The sequence below is a fragment of the Electrona antarctica genome (assembly GCF_951216825.1).
Source record: "Electrona antarctica genome assembly, chromosome: 11".
Taxonomy (NCBI): domain Eukaryota; kingdom Metazoa; phylum Chordata; class Actinopteri; order Myctophiformes; family Myctophidae; genus Electrona; species Electrona antarctica.
In genome coordinates this window covers 44354553-44365400 of record NC_136792.1, presented here as the reverse complement: position 1 = coordinate 44365400, position 10848 = coordinate 44354553, and the positions used below count along the sequence as shown (strand labels likewise).

At 44.5% G+C, this 10848-nt stretch overlaps 1 protein-coding gene across 2 annotated transcripts in view; it reads right to left on the bottom strand.

Moving 5' to 3' along the window:
• Positions 1 to 10848, bottom strand: part of gramd1bb (GRAM domain containing 1Bb) — a 248021-nt gene that overhangs the window by 28048 nt on the left and 209125 nt on the right. The gene's annotated exons all lie outside the window — the stretch shown is intronic.

The window sequence follows — 10848 nt, the reverse complement described above, 5'->3', positions numbered from 1 at the left end:
TAGTGGTCATAATGAGAACATTCTCAACTTAGCAACATTCATATAGCGACGCCGGCATATTTCTGACAATGATGTTCTATGTCAAGAGGCAGCACATCCAATGATGTTCTATGTCAAGAGGCAGCACATCCAATGATGTTCTATGTCAAGAGGCAGCACATCCAATGATGTTCTATGTCAAGAGGCAGCACATCCAATGATGTTCTATGTCTAGAGGCAGCACATCCAATGATGTTCTATGTCTAGAGGCAGCACATCCAATGATGTTCTATGTCAAGAGGCAGCACATCCAATGATGTTCTATGTCTAGAGGCAGCACATCCAATGATGTTCTATGTCAAGAGGCAGCACATCCAATGATGTTCTATGTCTAGAGGCAGCACATCCAATGATGTTCTATGTCAAGAGGCAGCACATCCACAATTCTACACGCAATTCTCATGATGCGGTTTGATTCATCTTTCAAAGCAAGCAATCTGGACAAGAATAGTACGTTTTTTCTTTTTCTTTTTTCTCTCTCTCTCTCTCTTTTTTTTACCAATTTTTATCCCACGGTTTTTGCAACCAATTCTTTTCACCCAGTGTCAATTATCTCATGTAATCCTGGGCGCGGCTACACTCCCTCTGCCAACCCGGGGAGAGCAACGGACTGACCTCATGCTTCTTTCTATGCATGAGGAGTTCCAACGTCGCTTCTTTTCACCCGAGAGGAGGGAGTTTCCCTGGTTGGACGTAGCGTGATGGTAGGAACACGTTATTCCAACGTGTTCCTTTCCTCTCCATCAGGAGTGGCCAGGGGGAGGCAGTATAGATTAGAGGCCAGAATTACAGCATGTTTTTTGTGAGAGTAACTACCCTAGGGGGACACACAGGGAGAACATGCAAACTCCACACAGAAAGGCCCTTTTGCCAACCCCACCCATGGTATGGGCACTGATGATGCGGCTCGGGAAAGAACACGCTCCCAGCACCCACAGCGTCCCCAGCGGGAATCGAACCCAGGACCTTCTAGCTGTGAGGCGACAGCCCTACCGACAGCGCCGCCACCGTGGCCACATTTCTTATGAAGAACCTGTAATTGCCCCCAGGCCTCCGAGTGGGAGCTCTTCATGTCTGTACCAGATGCTTTCTGAATCTTCAGGAAACAATGGCTGCCAATACAGTTCTTTCCATTCAGGTTGAAAAAAAAACAAGGTTCCAGTCAAATAACTGTTGCTAGGGAAAAGGACAGCCTTTTCACAAAACATTTGCAACAACTAACAACAATCATCAGCCAAGGGAAGAGTCGAAATTCTGCAAATTACAGTAATGGCTAAAACACAAGGGGAGTAATAATGGCTTAAAAGTGTGTGACTCATATATATATATATATATACTCATCATGGAGAACCTTCTTAAAGTACCATATACAACTATGCCTTAAGTCAAAACAACAACACAACTGTTTCCCACAAAGAAGACTGTGTTATGCATGACAGCACCAACATCGACCTCAACACAGGTTATCGAACTCATGTTGAGGTTAAGACAGCCCACCCACCCGCACGCACGCACGCACGCACGCACACGCACACACACACGCACACGCACACGCACACACTCACACACACACACACACACACACACACACACACACACACACACACACACACACACACACACACACACACACACACAATGACCCTTTATGAACCCTGGAGCTATATATGAGTCATACCTAAGAATGTTTTCCAGGCATGGGAAACATGCCTGGCATCGTGTATCGTTGTTGTAGCACACATAACCTACACGCAGTGGAATCCGGAGTTAAAAATGGATGCAGCCGGGGTTAAATGCGAACTGTGAATAGTACCGTGCACACATAGACATCAAAGGGGGCTTCAGCCCCTGCCCCTTTACTCGTCTGAAAAACAACTGCCCTTTCCAGACCACGAATGCAGCATTTACTACATGGTGAAAGAAATGCACATGCCCTCCTCTCCTTTCCATGCCATGCCGGAAGGCAGCATTCAGTCTCCTGAACTTGAACACAGCATTTTGCGTTGAACACCTTTGTTTAGAAATCCATGTCGTACACCGCACTAGCTAGAGTGCTGGTTTGTGCCCCGAAAATTGCTGATCTACAAGCTCTCAACGCGCCGCGCTGCGACGCGTTGTGAGCTTGTAGATCTGGTATTTTCGCTATTTTTGTCTCTCTAACACTCTCTGCACGTCCCTGCCATGCACAACTAAACTAACACCCGCCAACATCCCTCAATGATAGGCCGACACATAGTCAAGTTCAGTGTAAAACATGGACACAAATGGACGCGACCGGGACCATTAAATGGTCCCGGTCGCGTCCATTTGTGTCCATGTTGTGTCCATATTGTGTCCATATACAAATTTTGTATATCATCAAAAAGTCCATTAGCGTGGATTTTACTGTGCAGAACGTAACCTGCAGTGTTGCCAACTCTCGTGAGAGAAATAAGCCAACCCACCTCCAAAAATAAGCCAAAAATAAGCCAAATCTCCCCTCGAAAAACAAGCCAAAACAGGCCCAATAATATGGCCACATGATCCTGATAAAAACAGATTCGATGCATTTATCATTATAAATACTAGTATGCATGTCTACAATAATGAATGTTTTGGTCATTTACACACATTAACCAGGGTTTAATGAGTAGAGACACCAGACCGATTCTGTCACTCACACTCCCCCAAACCTATGGATATTTATACATCAAAGAAATGTTGGCATTTCACCGCATTAAAACAAACCCAAAGTTGCGGTAAATAAGCGGACTTGGCCACCCTGAACTTAACCGGACCCCCCCCCCACCCCCCTACATGCAGCGTAACTTACAGCAGGGAGCTCCTCGGTGTCACAGACGGGGTCCTGGAGGTCTGAGGCGGCCCATCCCCACTCCCACCCCTTCTCCCCTCCTCTGGCCGGGCGCTTCATGAGCCATCCTGCCAGGGTCTCGTCCATCTCCAGCATGGCCTCCCAGTCGGACACGGTGCTATCGCCATCAGTCTCCATAGTAGTATAGTCCTTTATGGCACGTGGACGCAAGCCCTCTAAAAAAAATTATCCCCCCCCAAAAATGGTCTCCCCTCCCCAGCCGATATACGCGGGAGGCTTAAGAATGCGGAGGAGTCACCCCACCGGATAGTTCTTGGAGGTAAAGTAAACAGAGTGGTTCTGCAGACTGCGTGCAGTAGCTTCTCCCCCTCTTTTGGATTTGGGTTTCTTGTTCTTTTTCAGCGTTCTTCAGTGCTGGTCCTTCCCAGCTGACTCTGGCCACATGATCCTCGTCTCGACTCTCTCTGACTTGTTTTCTTTCACACACACAGACACACGCTTGTGCACGCGCACACACGCACACACACGCACATGCAAACGCACGCACACGCGCAGGGAGAAGAGTTGCGGCCGTTGCCCTCTAGTAACCTCGGCCCACAAGTCCTTTATTATGGTCCCTTCAGTTGCTCCTCTTAATGGGCGTTCACGGTGCCGTCCTTTGAAACGCGTCCCTCTTAAGAGCAACGATTCATCACGTGGAGTTGGGTTTCCCTTCAGCGGAGGAGGAAGAGTGATAACGGACGGAATGAAGACGCCACGTGAGAATGAGAAAGAGAAAAATAGAAAGGAGAAGAAGCCACGAGAGAAGAACAGGACCACAAACAGTGAAAAAGAAAGGCAGGAGAGAGAGAGAGAGAGAGAGAGAGAGAGAGAGAGAGAGAGAGAGAGAGAGAGAGAGAGAGAGAGAGAGAGAGAGAGAGAGAGATGAAAAGACAGAAGAGAGAGAGAGACACACAGTGAAATGTCGTTGCTAGAGGCTGAGTGTGTGAATACCGCAGGTCAATAGTCTTGCTGTCTGATATAAGGTGATTGAATTACAGTAAACTATGCACAGCCTCCGCGAGCAAAACAGGACCATTAATCTTGACGAGGGACTTTGGCTGCTGTTTGCATGTCTCTTCTTGAAGCGCAGGCTAACGCAGCTCTACAGAGACAAACCTCTCGTCAGTCTCACCGTCCACATAATGTCCGACATGACGGTTGTGTGACAATGCCAAAAAATTTAAGAAAAGGAACCTCTGCTCTGTAGGATTTATTAAAGATGTATCCCCTGTATGCCTCCTTCTCTCGTGTTGATGCAACTCTCCCCGGGTAATCCCCTATAGCTCTCTCTCCAATGAGGTCAGCTCAGCTGGCAGCAGGACTGTTTGTTGCTCTCAACAGGTTGCAGTTAAATGCAGAGCTCCGATGCTCTTCTATAGCGAGCTGACAAATTAACTGTGCTCAAGTCCTCCTTCCGTTCTTCAAAGAAACACTATGGGCAGTTCCCCGAGGCGGGAACACAAGTGAGGATCCCAAAGGCAGCGTTGACAAAAACACCAAGGGGAGAGAAAAGACAAAAAGGTTTTCTCCAATGTGGTTATAGCTGTGTGCTGGAATTTAGCCTGCAGGCATTCCACCTTTACAGAACTGTGTCGTTTTGCCCCAAACTTCCCTCAAATCACCGAGGCCAAAACCTGAAGCAGGAAGGTGAATGTGACAGAGGAAATAATCCTCAGCACAGACTGAGGCCCACTTGGAAAACAGTACTGATCATTCAAAGGCTCCTCCGATGCCTTTGTATTAGCGTGATGGAAATTAAATACCGTGTCGTTCAAAACAAAATAAAAAATGCTCTCATTTCTTTCTGTTGATTCACTGTGAGAAAACGAATAGATGTGAATGAAGAAGAGACTGTTGAAGCTTGTACCGCATCCTGTCTAGTCTTGCAGTGACTCAGTGACACTGCAAACCTTTAGCTAAGGTGGGGATGGAGATAGTACGGTGCTTGTAGAAGTGGTTAACGATTAACTTCCTGGACAAACAGTAAGAGATGGCAGGTTGGTGTTCCTCTATGTGGGGAGGGTGGAGGTTGAAGTGTGTGTGTGTGCGTGTGTGTGTGCGTGCGTGTGTGTGTGCGTGTGTGTGTGTGTGTGTGCGTATGTGTGTGTGTGTGTGTGTGTGTGTGTGCGTGTGCTGTGTGTGTGTGAGGTGAGCAAGCAGTGGTGGTGGTGGTGGTGGTGTGGGGATGAAAGTGGTGGATCTTGATAACAGCAGTCAAACAATGAGCTCATTCTTTCTCACTGGCTGCTCCTTAATTCGATTGATGTAAAAAGTTAAAACACGGTGATTGATGAGTCTTTGCAACGTTGGAGATGAGGAAGTGCAAGATCTATCTGTTGAACAGCGAAGTCACGTATTACCGTTGTTGGGAGGGACAACAAACACATTGCTAATTTTACACAGATGAGCAAGTAGAACCCCACAGAGACGAGTTGATAAAGTTCCTCAAGTTATGGACAAGTATAATACTAGTAATAATAATAATAATAATAATAATAATAATAATAATAATAATAATATAGTATATAATAATAATATATACTATTTGTAAAGCACTTATCGAAACAAGGTTACACAGTGCTTTACATAAAACCGAGGCAGAATAAGACAAACGTATCCGAAATAAAACATTTAGAAGATAAAGACAATTACAAAACTTTAAATAATGTGACGGCCTTTCGATAAAACTACGTCTTAAGTAATTTAAAGGATGCCAGTGGCTGGGCTCTCCAGGAGTGGAGGAGCCCTGACAGCTAAGGTGCGGCCACCCCTTAGGCCTTCTGCCTCGACTCAGGAACAACCAGCCGGTTCCTGTCTGAGGACCTCAGGCTATTCACAGGCTATTAAGGGGTTAATAACTCAAAAATCTAATAAGGGGCCAGGGCCGCTAGGCTAGGCCATGAAGTGTCTTAAAAGTAATCAGCAATTTATTTTTAAAATCAATCTTAAACAGACAGGCAACCAAAGTTAAAATATAGGATAGCTCTGGGTTTGTGTTAAATGGAGGCTGACTGCCACTATGAGAGAGAGAGAGAGAGAGAGAGAGAGAGAAAGAGAGTAAATCCCTGTTATCAGTGTGATTCATCACCCAGCACACTCTACGTATAGTATTGAGATAAGAGATCTGATTCAGAGAGATAAAGCGATTGGTTTCCGAAGCCAAAACTACTACTGTTCATTCAGGAATCACCAATTATATAGTGCAACCGAACAGACACACTGACGTTCTCAACACTAAAGGGCTTTCTTTCTTTATGTGTTGCATCCTCAAATCCAAATGGGTCTCTGGAACACAGTGGGCCATTCACCAAGTTGGCAAGGTTATGCAATTTTCTCTCAGGGATCAACTATCTAGTTTTATCTCATATAAGGGAGGGGGGTTCATAGTTACACTTGGATGACAAACAACGAGAGAAGGAACCGCTGGTTTTGTCTTGGTTTGCAGATTGCACCGGTTGCCTGCTATAATTTACAATATACAATGTAGGCATTAAGCAGACCCATTTAGGCCTGACCTCAAAATTAAAATAAAATATTCTAAATCCTCCAGTTTTCTGAAATAAATATTTTCACGATTTTTCAAAAATAGCAGACCTACAAGCTCGTAGCGAGCTTGTAGATCTGCTATTTTTCAATAGCTAAATGATAACATAATGTTTAAAACACCAAAAGGGGTTCCCGCCCAAAATGGGTTAATCCAGAGCGACTTGCAGTAAGCAAGAACAACACATGGTAATACATCAAATACATAAACAATAGTCATGAAGGATCATACGTAAAGCTACGAACCTAACAGCCGTACACTATAGAGTGCTATGTCTACATACAATAAAATGCTATCTAAATTACATAAGTTGAGCCTTTGCATATGCCTGTAAGGTGGTAGAGGCTAGGGCAAGTGCTACGGGCTAAGAAGGAGTCTGAAGAGGTGGGTTTTCTGCTACATCAAACATCACACATCCATGAGTGATTTATGGGTACTACGCCTGCATGGAGTGCACGCTATGGGAGGAGCTTTGGCCTCTAGTCATTTGAATCCTCGGCAAGCCGCCGCAAAAGCATAGACGACATACCATGCATTGAAAGTATTGATCTGAGAGTGACACAGGAGCAGCCATAGGGTTCAGTGTGAAGCACAGCCTCTGATGTGGGACGCCACCCTATGGCTTCAGCCACACACAGTGGTGGAGAAATGTAAAAGTATCAATACTGCAATGTAGAACTACTCCCTTACAAGTAACAGTCCAGAATTCAAAATGTACTTGAGTGAAAGTACAAAAGTATTGTCATCAAAATGTACTTAACCTATTTTGGACTAAAAGGCAGATTCTGGGCCAGGGTCCCAGGCGGTTCCAGGCACTTTGGCTGGTAATCCAGTCTGGCAGTGTGCCGCGGGTTCGACTCCCGATCCCGACGGCCTTTACTGCATGTCACCCCCCCATCTCTCTCCCCATTTCCTGTCAGCCTACTGTCTATCCCTCCATAAAAAATAAATAAATGGTCGAAATGTATATAGAGCTGAAGTGGTTAATGTATGTTTTGTGATAATCAAAATCTACAAAGTCACTAGTTTTCAAATAAATGTAGTGGAGTAAAAGTACAATATTTGCCTCTGAGATGTAGTGGAGTATAGAAAGTAATAGTATTGGAAATTGGAAATAGTCAAGTAAAGTACAAATACCTCCAAAATGTACTTAAGTAAATGTTACAGTACAGTACTTAAGTAAATGTACTTAGTTACTTTCCACCACACAATGTCACATTCTGTACCACCCCCCACACACACACGCTCGTGCACGCACACACACACACCACACACCACGCACACACACACACACACACACACACACACACACACACACACACACACACACACACACACACTGCTGGTGGGCCAGCAGTGACCCACAATGCTGACTTGGATACCAGTGACCTACATATACAGTGGCTGGGTGGACCGGTGGTGGCTTATAGGACAAGACCCTTTCACCTCATATGCAGCACTCCAAACACATCCCCAGGCAGGGACACTTCAACATACAGTATACAGCGCGCACACGCACACGCACACACACACACACACACACACACACACACACACACACACACACACACACACACCTGCCTCCTCCCCTGTATTGGCCCGTAATGACTAAAGACATTAAAGTAAAATCATACAAATTGTAGTCCGGGATGCCCGACTGCCCGTTGCCATCATGGGTCATTGGGGTCAACATTTTGCATACAGTACTCGGAATACACATATACACAACAGCACAGCGCTTTAACCAGTCAAAGCTTTTTGATTCCAAATTGCACAATTGTTAGTTATCATTGTCATTTAATATTACATGAAAAATTGATGCCTCCTATATTAATGGTACTGTAGATCAGGGGTTCTCAACCCGTGGGTCGCGACCCCTCGGGGGGTCGCCAAATTATTTTAGGGGGTCCCCAAATTATTTTCAAAAAAAAAAACGATTTTTCAAAAATAGCAGACCTACAAGCTCGTAGCGCGCCACTCGGTGGCGCGCTATGAGCTTGTAGATCTGCTATTTTTCAATAGCTAAATTATAACAATGCTTAAAACACCAAAAGGGGTTCCCGCCCAAAATGGTTTAAGGTTATTGTAGCAGTCAATTTATATTGGGGGTCGGGAGGGGGCGGGGCGGGGGTCCCCTAGACGTTGCCAAAGCATTTTCGGGGGTCCCCGGCCAAAAACGTTGAGAACCCCTGCTGTAGATAAATTACCGTAGATAGAAGGGATTAGACTCAAGTGAAAGTGAGTGGCCTACTAACTAGTCTGTCAGAGAAAGCATCAGATAGTGTTAGATGGACAATACATCATTACAATAGCATTGTTTTAAAGCAGTGGTTTTCAACCCTTTTTGTATCAAGGCCCATTATTTATTCTGCATTTGAGCCACGGACCACCATTTTGATGACATTTAGCCTCTCAGACCCAATACTTTGAATATTTTGTTTGGTTGGATAAGACTTTCCCAACAATTCCATGCTGTAGTCACTACAGCATGGAATTGTTGAGAAAATCTTACAAATTCTTACACCAACAGTGTAAGAATGACATTTGATGACATTTAGCCTCTCAGACAAAATACTTTGAATATTTTGTTTGGTTGGATAAGACTTTCTCAACAATTCCATGCTGTAGACACTTCAGCATGGAATTGTTGAGAAAATCTTACAAATTCTTACACCAACAGTGTATGATGTTGGTACCATAGGAGAGATAACAGGCAAACGTTGATCAAAACATTTTACAATTATTATACATTCTCTAATTGTGTAGACTTCTTGTAAATTAAGTAATGCACATGTCTAACAATAATTTAACTATTGAGAGTGTAAAATTAAACCAAATAGACCCGTACGGGTCCATTTGGTTTCATTTTACACTCTCAAGAGTTAAAGCTCTATAAGGGTCCATTTGGTTACCAACTCTAGCTGGGGACCACCTGGAACCCTCTCAAGGGCGGTGGTCCCCAGACCACTGGTTGAAAACCACTGTTTTAAAGCCCTCAAAACAGAAGACTTGATCCTGGTGCATCAAGGCTACTTGCACAAGCACAACTTGTTATACTACAGCCAGGGGTTGACACTAAGGTGACTAGGTCTCAGAGGCACTTGCCCATAGGGCAAGTGCACGTGCAGACCATGTTCTACTTGTCCAAAGGACCATTTAAAATGGCCTATTATAAAATGATAGGTAAAATGTGTGCTTGTTAAATAAAAATCACACCTGTGTGAACTGAGCGGTGCAGGCTGCTCAACCACACTCAGCTCAACTTGGCTGCAGTTATAGTTCAACAGTTTAGGTCACCCAGCGGCATTGCAGCTGTTGAGGCCTCGTACTCAGACATAGCCTACATACAGACATACACACTCGGTCACTCATTGGAGTGGTTTGGCACTCCTCAAACAACAAATGTTAAATCCAATCGATAACTGCCAAGTGGTGACAGTCACTTTGAAAGACCAGAATTAGTGCAACTACTACTAGTAAGTCCCACTAATTCTAGGTAGCCTTGTGGTAGCCTTGTGCTTCATGAATAATAGCCTATGATATTTAATGAAGATGGAATGCACTTGCCCGTGGGGCAACCTGAGAGTAAACTCTATTCTGCTCTGCTTGCCCCAACGTTTTATATAATGTACTTGCCACGGGGCAGTCGGGCAACCGTTAGTGTCAACCCCTGAGTTACTGTTTATCTCCATTTTAAACCCCCCATACAAGGTGTTCTGTGTTGGTTTGTGGTTGCCATACCTGAACCTTCCAACAAAGATGGCTCAATAATATCCACAAATTGTATAACAACATGGGAGGGTATTCGAGTTATGGCACAGACAGGCATGCTGTTCGTAAAAGAAAACAAAAAACAAAAAGCACCATGCTCAATTCTCCTGTCATTAAGACATTCAGGGCAGGTCCAGAGAAACTGTGTTAAGTAGCAGACTTGTTACCACCTGTTCCAAAGTGAGTGGCTCTCTCTCAAAGGCTACAACTTAAAACCCCGCAACACATTATTGGCCTTTATAAACTACAAAGCTTCTTCAGTCCAGTCTTAAGAATGTGGCAGATATTCTCGGAACAGCTGTATTGACTAATTCAATTAAAGCCTATTCATACTCCGATTTTAGGTGATATGGTGACCACCGAAAACTACAACATGACGTCACTGAGCCGCGGTGGTAAGCGACTCACCGCCCACCCCCCCAAACACACTCTCTTGTTTTTACTAACCACCGTTTCGGTGGTCACCTTTTCACCTAAAACTAGAGTATGAATAGGCCTTTAGTCTCTGCCTTTAGTGGAAGGTAATTATGCTGTGAAAAATGTTGTTTAACCCATTTTGGGCGGGAACCCCTTTTGGTGTTTTAAACATGTTATAATTTAGCTATTGAAAAATAGCAGATCTACAAGCTCGTAGCGCGCC